This window comes from Papaver somniferum, chromosome 3, assembly GCF_003573695.1.
Source record: "Papaver somniferum cultivar HN1 chromosome 3, ASM357369v1, whole genome shotgun sequence".
NCBI classification, from domain to species: Eukaryota; Viridiplantae; Streptophyta; class Magnoliopsida; order Ranunculales; family Papaveraceae; genus Papaver; species Papaver somniferum.
The window spans coordinates 30,617,027-30,630,611 of NC_039360.1; positions in this window are offsets into that span (position 1 = coordinate 30,617,027).

A 13,585-nucleotide genomic window follows, 5' to 3' on the forward strand; every position below is an offset into this window, starting at 1 on the left:
TTGGATTTAGTATGGCGCAGACTGTCGGCTGGGAATGGCGCGGACTGTTGGCTTGGCACGGCGCTGGCTTGGCGTGGCGCGGACTTGTTCTTGCGGGCCCAGTTGCCTCTTTCCATACATAGCTTGATAGGTGTCTAAAACACCTAATTTTATATCTAATATTTATGCTTTCTTTGCTAATTTTCTTGTAAATTATGTATCTTATTTTGAATTTGAGTTATTAGGTACTTTGGAGTCGTTTGGAGCAAAAGAAGGAGAAAACGTCCATTTGGAGCGTAAAGGAAACAAAGTCAATTCACTGGCGAGTTATGCTTGGAGCGGACTAAGGTTGCGCAAAGTAGGCGAAGAACGAATGGTCAGTTCCCCGAACTGACAGCTGAGCAAGGAAGAGTGTAGGCAGTCAGTTCTGCGAAAATGACAGGCCATAGATGAACACGGTGTCCCTTATCCTAATATACCGGGTGTCAATATCAATTCCACCTCCTACACAAATTTAGAATTCAGAGAAGTTGTAATTATTCTCATTATTCAGTCTGAAACCGAGAGATACGCTGTTGTTGGTGGTGATAATAAACTCAGGGAGATTGAGAAGAAGCTGTTACTGCTGAGAGAATCAGATCGAAGATATGATCGATTGAGAGCTATCGTGGTGGTTTTCTGCTAAGTGATTTCGTCGGAAGAGAAGAACATGGAGAAACACAGAGTTAGGGTTTAATCACTGGAAGAAAGATGGGTTTGAAACTTTGAAACAGATCTCGAATTTTTGAATGTCTAGGTGTGAAATTTAAGATCTCGGAGAGGGGTTTTCTGTTGATTTACGAATTAGGGTTTGAAATGATTCAGATGGTTGATATTTTTGGTCCTAGTGGTGAGTTAGGTCAGCGGAAGAAAGAGATGAAGAACAAGGCTACAATGAAGTAGAATCTGGTGGTGACAAGACTAATAGTGGTGCTCAGCTGGTGGTGTTTGAGTAGATTGAATAAGAGAAACTGGTGGTGGTGCTGGTTTCAGTGGAGTTGAAGGCATGAACTGCAGCTGTTGATAATGAACTGTAGGGGTGTAATTGGTTGCTGTTGGTGGTCATGAATATGAGGTAGTGAACAAATGGAAGAAATGTTAGTTTTAACAGTTGTTGCAGTTGGTGATAATTATCTGAGATGGAGTGGGGTTTGTGCTGAAATGAGAACAATGTTGATTTTCATGGGAATGGATGCTCTGCAATGGTGGTTGATGAAACTGGTTCATGGGAATCACATAATGCAGTGATGATGGCTTGAGGCAATTGCAGGTCAGATGGGTTGCTTAAGTCGCAAGTGGTGATGAAATGGAAGTGAGCTTAATAGAAGTTGGTTGCAGTTGAGTACCAAGGGTGAAGATGAAAAATTGAGATGACTTTGGAGATCTTATGGGATGAATTTGCTGGTGCTGATGGATTGAGGCAATAGTATTTTGCATAATTGAGCTGAGAAGATTATGGTGATGAGATGTGAAGAATGGGACCGCTACATATGATTTAGATGTATGTTAGGTTTACAGGGAGTTGAAACTCAAGAAGTAGCTGCAACAGATGGTGGCAATAGTGTAAGTAAGTGGTTTGTGCTCGAGATGGATTGATGCAGTTGGTGATGTGACTGATGGAGCTAATGGGTACTGGTGGTGATGCCAGGGATTAAATCTGCAGAAAGGTGCTATGTAATTCGAGTTATTGGTGGCCTGAGATGGGAGAATGTATGATGGAGTTGCAGGTGGAATGTGGCTCGGATGTTGTTACAGGTTATGATGTTTTGCTGGTGGATTTGGTCATGTTGAGATGTAATGAAGTAGATGGAGTCGAAGTTGCCGTATGCAAATGAGGCAATGAACTGGTATTGTTGGTTGCCAAAGCTATGACTGAGCTGCAGTTGCAGGAGAGAACAAAATGAAGCGGCAGAGGCTGAAACTGGTGGTGCCATGGATACGAACAAGAGTTGCAAGAAGAATGCACAACCAACATGGATGGAGTGAACTGGTGAAGTACCATTGTGCAACACAGCTATGGCATGTGCAAGTTACAATGGCTTTGGCTTTGGCTTGGCCACTCAGCCCATCCAGCTAAGTAAGATGCTGACTCATTGACTCGAGTTAACTCGTCTAACTGGTGACCAGGTGTACTTTGCAGTTCACTTGAGTACTATTTCCGGATACCTATCCGGCCGATTTCCGGCGACTCTCCGTCCAACTTCCGACCATTTTTCAGCGACAAATTGGCAGAGTTTCTATATGGGTTTTTCTCACATATGGGCTTGGTGGATTTTCAACTAATGGACTTTGAAGATTAAACCTAATTTTGGGAAGCAAAGGGATATAAAAGAAAGACTCCTACAACTTTTAGGATATCACGTTTTATTATTCTTCTTGGAGCTTTGGAGAAAACTACTTCTAGGGTTTGCTTTGCTTTCATCTTCTTTATTATTTTATTGATTATGATGATGATGAACTCCATTATTATGAGTAACTAAATACACTTATTGGTTATGGGATAAAAGTTGATTTCTCAATGCATGTTATTTGATTCTATGGATTATTTTTGTCTCAACTTTATTGTTTATGATTCATGGTTTATAGTGTTATATGATTTGATTGTTTGATTGGTGGAGTCCGGAATCAATCCGATTTGCTTTCATCTCTAGAGCTATATTAGGGTTTTCAATACGTAAAAGTTGTTTGTCCCTGATTTGAAGTAACATAATTGTGGTTAGTGCTTGTAGTGATATATCCTACTACCCACATATGAATCATAACCTTGGTTAAAACAAATTAGTGCTTTTACACGTTTGTTTGCTTTGATTAGTCTTATTCCATAAATCTTAAAGTTTTTAGGGAGTTAAACTTAATTGTGCTTTTACACTTTGGATTGCTTTCTAGGAAGAATTCACATATGCATCTTTTAATGTGGTTGTGTTGAAACTAGGGAATTAGCGGGATGTTCTTGCAATCAAGGTATTCTAGGAATTTTAATAAATAAGACATTAAATTATCAATTCTAATATTGATGAAAATACATGTTTGTGAATGATAGTATCCCATGACCAATATCTTCTCCTTATTCATTATTCCAACTATTTACTTTGCTTTACTTTATTTTATTTGATTTGCTAAAACAAAAACCCCCCTTGGTTATCTTAGAAACAGAAAATTGCATAACAACAAAATCCTCTCTGTGGATACGAACTCTTTCCTACCACTTTTTACGTTATTGTAGTTGAGTAAGGAAGTGAAATTATATTTGACGATTGACAACCGATCAAATTTTGGCGCCGCTGCCGGGGAGGCATACGGATTGTTACTAAGTTTTTAGTTTCTTATCATCATTTTTGTTTCCACACTTGCTTTTTGTCTCTTGTCTTGTTACTTACTTGTTTGTGAGAATTGTTTTCAGGTACCTAATCCATGGCTTCTAAAGATTGGAACTATCCAAGGTGCAGAATAGCCACTCGAAGAGGCACAATACTCCAACCAAGTCAAGGTACAACGGAAGAACAAGAGCTAGCAGTGGAAGAAGAGTTACAACAAGAGGTACCGGTTGAACAAGAACCGCCTTTTGAAGAAGAATAAGAAGCAATGGGTGATGCAAATCGTACACTCAAAGACTTGGCTTCTCACAAGTTGGATACACAACAAGGGTGTATTCAATCAAATTCTACTTTTGAGATCAAGCCGGGGTTGCTTAGATAATTACCAAAGTTCCATGGCATGGTGAATGAAGACCCAAACAAGCATCTTATGGAATTCCACACCATTGTCACGGCCATGCTTCCAGCGGATGTTGAAGCGGATGGTGCAATGTCGAAAGTTTTTCGATTCTCTTTGATGGATAATGCTAAGGATTGGTTGTGTTATTTACCTCCTAGAAGTATCACAACATGGAATGGGTTGAAGAAACTCTTTCTAGAGAGGTATTTTCCATCATCCAAGGCTACTCAAATTCGCAAGGAGATTTGCGGGATGAAGCAAAATGTGGGAGAATCCTTATATGAATGTTGGGAACGATACAAGAGATTGGTGGCAAGATGTCCTCACCATCAATTCAGCGATACAATGATCATCCAATACTTCTATGAAGGATTGAATTCAAGTGATAGGAATCTTCTTGACGCTGCGGGTGGTGATGCACTAGTGAACAAAACGGTGGCACAAGCTAGAGAGTTGATTGAGAACATGACAGCAAACTCCCAACAATTCTTGAGTCGTGGTTCGGACATGCTCTTAAGAAGAGTAAATGAAGTGAGCGAGGTAGAGGAACTTCGTCAACAAATGGGTAAGGTGGCAGCAATGTTGCAACAAGTTGCAGCCGCGGTGATACCAAGTTCTTCTGAAGGGTATAAAGACTCCAATGAACAAGCTAATGTGATCTTCCCAAATCAGCAAAGACGGTATGATCCCTACTCCAACACTTACAATCCGGGATGGAGAGACCACCCCAATTTTAGCTATGCCAACAAGCAAGGAGCGGTTCAACAACCTACTTTCAACCGTCCAAGTGGATTTGAACCACAACAACAACAATTTCAGCAACCACAACAATCAATGCAAGGTCAAGGTTCGGATATTGATGCAAAACTTCAAAAGGTGATGCAAGGCATTGGTACCATGTTTCAAGAGAGCCAACAAGAGACTAAGAGCGCTATTAAGGAGTTGCAGACACAAATGGGATCCATGGAGATTGAGATAAACAAATTGAAAGCACAAAATAGTGGGAAACTCCCTTCTCAACCTATTAACCCAGCAGAGGGTGTCAATGCAATTACGTTGAGAAGCTGTACACAACTTGTGCAACCCGAAGTTACTGATTCGGGCAAGGTGGAAACACCCAAGGAGCCGATGTTGGAGGAAAAGAGGGATGAAATTCCCAAAACAACCGAGGTACCGATTCCTAACTCTAAAACTCCTATTCCTACTTATGTTCCTCCTTTACCTTTCCCTCGCAGATTTGCAAAGTCCAAAATGGAGGAACTAGAAAAGGAGATTTTGGACGTGTTAAGGAAGATTCATGTGAACATACCCCTCATAGATGCTATAAAGCAAATGCCAAAGTATGCAAAGGTGTTAAAGGACTTGTGTACCAATAAGAAAAAGCTCCAAGGTAATGAAGTGCTAAGTGTGGGAGAGAATGCTTCTGCAATCTTACAACATAAACTCCCACTAAAATGCAAGGATTCGGGTAGCTTTGACATTCCCGTCACTATTGGTAACACTACATTTAACAAAGCAATGTTAGATTTAGGTGCATCCATTAATGTTATGCCTGCATTCATATATAATTCACTTGATCTTGGTCCTCTTAAAAAGTCTGGAATTGTTTTGCAATTAGCCGATCGCTCTAATGTTTACCCAATGGGTATTGTTGAGGATGTTCTTGTGCAGGTTAATCAACTTGTATTTCCAGCTGACTTTTGTGTGTTAGAGATGAATGAAGGTTCACCGGACTCATCTCTTCCATTGCTACTTGGGCGTCCCTTCATGAAAACGACGAAAACCATTATTGATGTAGATAAGGGAATGCTAACTATGGAGTTTGATGGAGAAATAATACGTTTCAGCATTTTTGAGATGATGAGATATCCTAGTGACGTCCACTCTTGTTTCTCTATTGATGTTATGGATACATTAGCACAACAAGTGTTTGAATTGAATGGTGGCGATGCTTTGGAAACCGTTTTAACTACATCCATGGATAATGGTGTAGAGTGTGGTAATGAAGTCAAGGAAGCCCTTGGTGATCTTAGTTCACTACAAGGATGCCCAGAAACTCATAATATCTCTTTTATTTCTTTACCATGCAGTGATGAAAAACTTTTACCATCTATTGTTAAATCTCCAAAATTAGAATTGAAACCTCTTCCAAGTCACTTAAAGTACTTGTACTTGGGTGACAAGGAAGAGTTACCTGTGATTTTTTCTAACGAGCTTAGTGAATTACAGGAGCAACAACTTCTAAGGGTGCTAAGGAAGTACAAGACGTCCATTGGATGGACAATCGCTGATATCAAGGGTATAAGCCCTGCCGTTTGTATGCATAAGATTCGTTTGGAGGATGATGCAAAGCCTACAAGGGTAGCGCAACGTCGTTTGAACCCTCCCATAATGGAAGTTGTGAAAAAGGAGATACTCAAGCTTTTGGGAGTGGGTGTTATATACCTCGTACAAGTAGTACCAAAGAAATCAGGTGTGACGGTAGTGGAGAATGATAAGAATGAACTTGTCCCAACTCGTGTGAAAACCGGTTGGAGGGTTTGTATTGATTATAGGAAATTGAATGCCACTACTATAAAAGATCAATTTCCTTTACCTTTTATTGATCAAATGCTTGAACGTTTAGCTGGACACTCTTACTATTGCTTCTTTGATGGCTATTCAGGTTATAATCAGATTGTGATAGCACCAGAGGACCAAGAGAAAACCACTTTCACTTGTCCTTTCGGTAATTTTGCTTATAGAAGGATGCCTTTTGGCTTGTGCAATGCTCCAGCTACTTTCCAAAGGTGTATGGTGAGTATCTTTTCAGAATATGTTGAAAACATAATCGAAGTGTTCATGGACGATTTTAGTGTCTTTGGTGATTCATTTGACCTTTGCTTGGACAACTTGTCTTTAATCCTTGAACGATGTGTTGAAACAAACCTTGTGCTAAATTGGGAGAAGTGTCATTTTATGGTAACTCATGGCATAATTTTAGTCCATGTAATATCTTCTAAAGGCTTGGAAGTTGATAAATCTAAGATTGACCTTATTCGTGCTCTAACCCCTCCCACTACGGTGAGGGAGATACGTTCTTTTCTTGGACACGCAGGTTTTTATCGTAGGTTCATCAAGGACTTTTCCAAGATAGCATCACCACTTTGTAACTTATTTCAAAAGGATGTGGTTTTTAACTTTGATGAAAAGTGTATGGAGGCATTCAATCGCTTGAAAGAGCTTTTGATTTCAGCCCCTATCATTAAACCACCGGATTGGAGCAAGCCTTTTGAGCTCATGTGTGATGCAAGTGACTATGCGGTTGGTGCGGTGCTTGGGCAGCGTGTGGGGAAGTTTCCTCATGCTATTTATTATGCTTCTAGAACGTTAAATGAGGCCCAAAAAAACTACACAACCACTGAAAAAGAGTTATTAGCCATTGTTTTTGCTTTAGAAAAGTTTTGCTCTTATCTAATTGGTACAAAAGTTGTGTCTTTTCTGATCATGCGCACTTAGATACTTGCTTACAAAGAAAGAGGCGAAACCGAGGCTCATACGATGGATTTTGCTCTTGCAAGAGTTTGATCTTGAAATCAAAGACAAGAAAGGAATTGAGAACATCGTTGTGGATCATTTGAGCCGACTTGCTGTGGACAAGGAAGTTATCCCATTGCGTGAAAGCTTCCCGGATGAGCAACTATTCTCAATTGCCCTTGGAGAACCATGGTATGCGGATATTGTTAATTACTTAGTTTCTAAACAAATCCCAAAGGACTTGTTTCCTGCTGAGAGGGACAAAATTAAAAGATTAGGTAACCAATACATATGGGATGACCCTTATTTATGGAAACAAGGTAGTGACCAAGTATTACGTAGGTGCATTCCCGAATCTAAATTTAACTCTATATTGTCTTTTTATCACTCTTATGCTTGCGGAGGACATTTTGGGAGTAAGAAAACCGCTCACAAGGTGCTTGAAAGCGGTTTCTATTGGCCAACCTTGTTTAAGGATGCACATAAATTTTGCACAACTTGTGATAGGTTCCAAAGAACAGGCAATCTAGGTGCTCGAAATCAAATGCCACAAACTTTTATTCAATTTATTGAAGTTTTTGATGTATGGGGTATTGATTTTATGGGTCCTTTGGTCAACTCTCATGGGAATTTTTACATCTTACTTGTTGTTGATTATGTGTCGAAATGGACGGAAGCTAAGGCCACCCCAACTAATGATTCTAAAGTGGTTTCAGATTTTGTGCAAGCAAATATTTTTGCAAGGTTTGGAATTCCAAGGGACGTAATTAGCGATGGAGGTTCTCACTTCAAAAACAGGTTCTTGCAAAGCTTGTTAAGGAAGTACAATGTGTCGCATAAGATTGCAACACCTTATCATCCACAAACGAATGGACAAGCCGAAGTTTCCAACCGAGAGGTGAAGTCCATACTTGAAAAGACGGTGAATCCAACAAGGAAGGATTGGAGCATGCGACTTAATGATGCTTTGTGGGATTATAGAACCGCATACAAGACACCTATTGGGATGTCTCCTTTTAGGCTTGTGTATGGTAAACCTTGTCACTTACCCGTGGAGATTGAGCATAAAGCGTTTTGGGATATCAAGCAATGCACTATGGAGATGGATGGGGCTGGAAAGCAAAGGAAGTTACAACTCCAAAGGCTAGAGGATCTTCGCAATGATGCATTTGAAAGCTCACGCATTTACAAGGAGAAAACTAAGGCATTTCATGATAATATGATTTCTAGAAAACAATTTTGTGTTGGGCAGAAAGTGCTTTTGTTTAATTCTCGCTTGCAATTATTTCCGGGTAAATTAAGGTCATGATGGATTGGACCTTTTGTTATTACTAATGTGTTTTCTCATGGTGCAGTCGAAATTCGTAGTATTGCTATAGGCAAGGAGTTTAAAGTTAATGTGCACCGGTTGAAACCATATTATGAGAACTTCTCTTCCGAAGTGGTGGAAGGAGTTAATTTTGTGGATGCACTCCCTCTGGAGGAGTCATAGAAAGCAAGGAGAGAGTCAGGCTGACGAATTTAAACCAAGCGCTAAGTGGGAGGCAACCTATCGGTTTTGTATCTTACCTTTATTTTTTTATTTTTCAGTATTCTTGTCTTTTTTTTTTTAGATTTTTATTGTCTTGAATTTCCCTCCTTGACTTACTTTGGATGATTCAATTTACATTGAGGACAATGTAAAGTTTAAGTGTGGGGGAGTGGTTAAGCTTTTGCTTTGTACCTTTTTCATGCATTTTTTCAACTTTTTTGTAAATTAGTGAATAAGAAACTCCAACTTGTAGTTAGTTTAGAGTCACATAGTATACATGTCGCTAAGATTACATCGAGAATCTCATAAGAGTGACTGAACTTAGAGATGACAGAGAACGTGATCGGGTTTCTTACTTGTATGAGAGTTAAAGTTGTATTTAACCATCCCAGTGGAAAATGAGGTGCAGATTGAATTCGTTATTAGATTTGTGATCCCCTATAGTGGAGACTACCCGTATTACATTAAGAGAGGCACCGACCTTCAATTCTTTGTCCCTGTCTAAATATGTGCTTTTAGAGTGTGTGTCACCATACGTAAACTCCGGGTAGAATGGTGAGCTACCCAACCTCCCACCATAGAAGTACTATTTTGATCTCTTGAGTGATATTTTTATCAATCATGAATGGTGACATCGAATTGCTAACTTACATACCACTTGTAATCTTGTTCGCAGTTAGCACCTTCCACTTTATCTCTCTCTACACCAACGGGTCTATAGAAATACCACCATCATCAACAAGAAGAGCATCACAAATTCGATGGAAAGTTGAAGACGTTCAAGGTTTATGAGCAACGGTACAGAAATGAGCAGATTTCAGATTCAAGTAAAGCAACAAGACAAGGAGCAAAATTTTTACAAGTCGAAGACTATTGTACAAGAGTGAAGATTATCAAGATGAGAATTCAAGAAGTTTATGATATCAAGACATATAAGTTGTGAATAATTGAGTGGTAAATTACTCATACCATGGCCTTTACATTTTCATTTGTTAGTTTGTATTTTATTTTCTCAAGCAAAAAAAAAAATTTGTTAGGTTCATCTTTAGTTTTATTTTATTTTGATGTCTCGAAAAAAAAAGAGAAAAAAAAATCCATTGTATTATATTTTGGTTTGTTTAGTTCATTTTTGGTTTTGTATTCATTCAATAAAGCCAATGGAATAAGAAATATCCGTAATGAAGTTTCAAGCAACAAGGAATTAGAGGAAAGAATCACATTGTCAAGATTCTACGAAGTTTAAGAGTTATCATCAAGTGTTGAAGACCGAAGACGAAGATGAAGACAATGATTGAAGACCGGAGACGTTTTTATGGATGCTGTGAGAGTGGTGCTAACTGAACGCCGAACAGATAACGAGGTAAGTAAGCATATTCCCACCTTCGTTAAGTGGTTGATTTCCTTTCTAAGAGATCGTCAGAAAAAAATGGTTTTAAAAATGATAAAAGATGTGGGTTTTCAAAATACTTCGGAGGGTTTTTACCTTCCTACCATTCTAGGTGTCGCAGGATTTTCTCTTCATTCCTACCTGGACACATGTGTGACCCATAAAGAGCTATTTATTATTGAGAGCAATATCATAAAACCCTTTCTTGTGAGGCAGAGTCGAGACTTTTGATCACTCCGAACCCGATTTTATTTCGAGAAGGGATGGTTGTTTCTCTCTCAACTTTTAAGGATGAGATTGTGTTCATTTATGTGTCTAACTTCTTATTGCTAGTGTGCAGAATTTCTATGTATTCTTAGCGCGTTGGATACTATCTTTTCGGAGAACTAGTAAGTTGGATAGTAGGTTTTGTAGGCATACCTCTTGTAAACCTTCACGAGACTATAACTCGTCCACTAGGGACACCTAGGGGTTTAAAGGCTTGTTATTTATGTTAAAAGTGACCGTAGCCTCGACAACACGGAGTTGTACGTATTTTAGAATTAGTTTTGTTTGATTTGCTCGAGGACTAGCAAAGTCTAAGTGTGGGGGAATTTGATAGGTGTATAAAACACCTAATTTTATATCTAGTATTTATGCTTTATTTGCTATTTTTCTTGTAAATTATGTATCTTATTTTGAATTTGAGTTAATAGGTACTTTGGAGTCGTTTGGAGCAAAAGAAGGAGAACACGTCCATTTGGAGCGTAAAGGAAACAAAGTCAATTCACTGACGAGTTATACTTGGAGCGGACTAAGGTTGCGCAAAGTAGGCGAAGAACGAACAGTCAGTTCCCCGCAACTGACAGTTGAGCAAGGAAGAGTGTAGGCAGTCAGTTCTGCGAAACTGACAGGCCATAGATGAACTGGGTGTCCCTTATCCTAATGTACCAGGTTTCAATATCAATTCAACCTCCTACACAAATTTAGAATTCAAAGAAGTTGTAATTCTTCTCATTATTCAGTCTGAAACCGAGAGATACGCTGTTGTTGGTGGTGATAATAAACTCAGGGAGATTGAGAAGAAGCTGTTACTGCTGAGAGAATCAGATCAAAGATATGATTGATTGAGAGCTATCGTGGTGGTTTTCTGCTAAGTGATTTAGTCGGAAGAGAAGAACATGGAGAAACACAGAGTTAGGGTTTAATCACTGGAAGAAAGATGGGTTTGAAACTTTGAAACAGATCTCGAATTTGTGAATGTCTAGGTGTGAAATTTAAGATCTCAGAGAGGGGTTTTCTGTTGATTTAAGAATTAGGGTTTGAAATGATTCAGATGGTTGATATTTTTGGTCCTAGTGGTGAGTTAGGTCAGGGGAAGAAAGAGATGAAGAACAAGGCTACAATGAAGTAGAATCTGGTGGTGACAAGACTAATAGTGGTGCTCAGCTGGTGGTGTTTGAGTAGCTTGAATAAGAAAAACTGGTGGTGGTGCTGGTTTCAGTGGAGTTGCAGGCATGAACTGCAGCTGTTGATAATGAACTGTAGGGGTGTAATTGGTTGCTGTTGGTGGTCATGAATATGAGGTAGTGAACAAATGGAAGAAATGTTAGTTTTAACAGTTGTTGCAATTGGTGATAATTATCTGAGATGGAGTGAGGTTTATGCTGAAATGAGAAAAATATTGATTTTCATGGGAATGGATGCTCTGCAATGGTGGTTGATGAAACTGGTTCATGGGAATCGCATAATGCAGTGATGATGGCTTGAGGCAAATGCAGGTTATATGGGTTGCTTAAGTCGCAAGTGGTGCTGAAATGGAAGTGATCTTAATAGAAGTTGGTTGCAGTTGAGTACCAAGGGTGAAGATGAAAAATTGAGATGACTTTGGAGATCTTATGGGATGAATTTGCTGGTGCTGATGGATTGAGGCAATAGTATTTTGCATAATTGAGCTGAGAAGATTATGGTGATAAGCTGTGAAGAATGGGACCGCTTCATATGATTTAGATGTATGTTAGGTTTACAGGGAGTTGAAACTCAAGAAGTAGCTGCAACAGATGGTGGCAATAGTGTAAGTAAGTGGTTTGTGCTCAAGATGGATTGATGCAGTTGGTGATGTGACTGATAGAGCTAATGGGTACTGGTGGTGATGCCAGGGATGAAATCTGCAGAAAGGTGCTATGTAATTCGAGTTATTGGTGGCCTGAGATGGGAGAATGTATGATGGAGTTGCAGGTGGAATGTGGCTCGGATGTTGTTACAGGTTATGATGTTTTGCTGGTGGATTTGGTCATGTTGAGCTGTAATGAAGTAGATGGAGTCGAAGTTGCCGTATGCAAATGAGCAACGAACTGGTACTGTTGGTTTCCAAAGCTATGACTGAGCTGCAGTTGCAGGAAAGAACAAAATGAAGCGGCAGAGGCAAGAGCTGCAAGAAGAATGCACAACCAACATGGCTGGAGTGAACTGGTGAAGTACCATTGTGCAACACAGCTATGGCATGTACAAGTTGCAATGGCTTTGGCTTTGGCTTGGCCACTCAGCCCATCCAGCTGAGTAAGATGCTGACTCATTGACTCGAGTTAACTCGTCTGACTAGTGACCGGGTGGACTTTGCCGTTCACTTGAGTACTATTTCCGGCTACCTATCCGGCCGATTTCCGGCGACTCTCCGTCCAACTTCCGGCCATTTTTCGGCGACAAATTGGCAGAGTTTCTATATGTGTTTTTCTCACATATGGGCTTGGTGGATTTTCAACTAATGGACTTTGAAGATTAGACCTAATTTTGGGAAGCAAAGGGATATAAAAGAAAGACTCCTACAACTTTTAGGATATCACGTTTTATTATTCTTCTTGGAGCTTTGGAGAAAACTACTTCTAGGGTTTGCTTTGCTTTCATCTTCTTTATTATTTTATTGATTATGATGATGATGAACTCCATTATTATGAGTAACTAAATACACTTATTGGTTATGGGATGAAAGTTGATTTCTTAATGCATGTTATTTGATTCTATGGATTAGTTTTGTCTCAACTTTATTTTTTATGATTCATGGTTTATAGTGTTATATGATTTGATTGGTTGATTGGTTGAGTCCGCAATCAATCCGATTTGCTTTCATTTCTAGAACTATATTAGGGTTTTCAATACGTAAAAGTTGTTTGTCTCTGATTTTAAGTAGCATAATTGTGGTTAGTGCTTTTAGTGATATATCCTACTACCCACATATGAATCATAACCTTGGTTAAACAAATTAGTGTTTTTACACGTTTGTTTGCTTTGATTAGTCTTATTCCATAAATCTTAAAGCTTTTAGGGAGTTAAACTTAATTGTGCTTTTACACTTTGGGTTGCTTTCTAGGAAGAATTCACATATGCATCTTTTAATGTGGTTGTGTTGAAACTAGGGAATTAGAGGGATATTCTTGCAATCA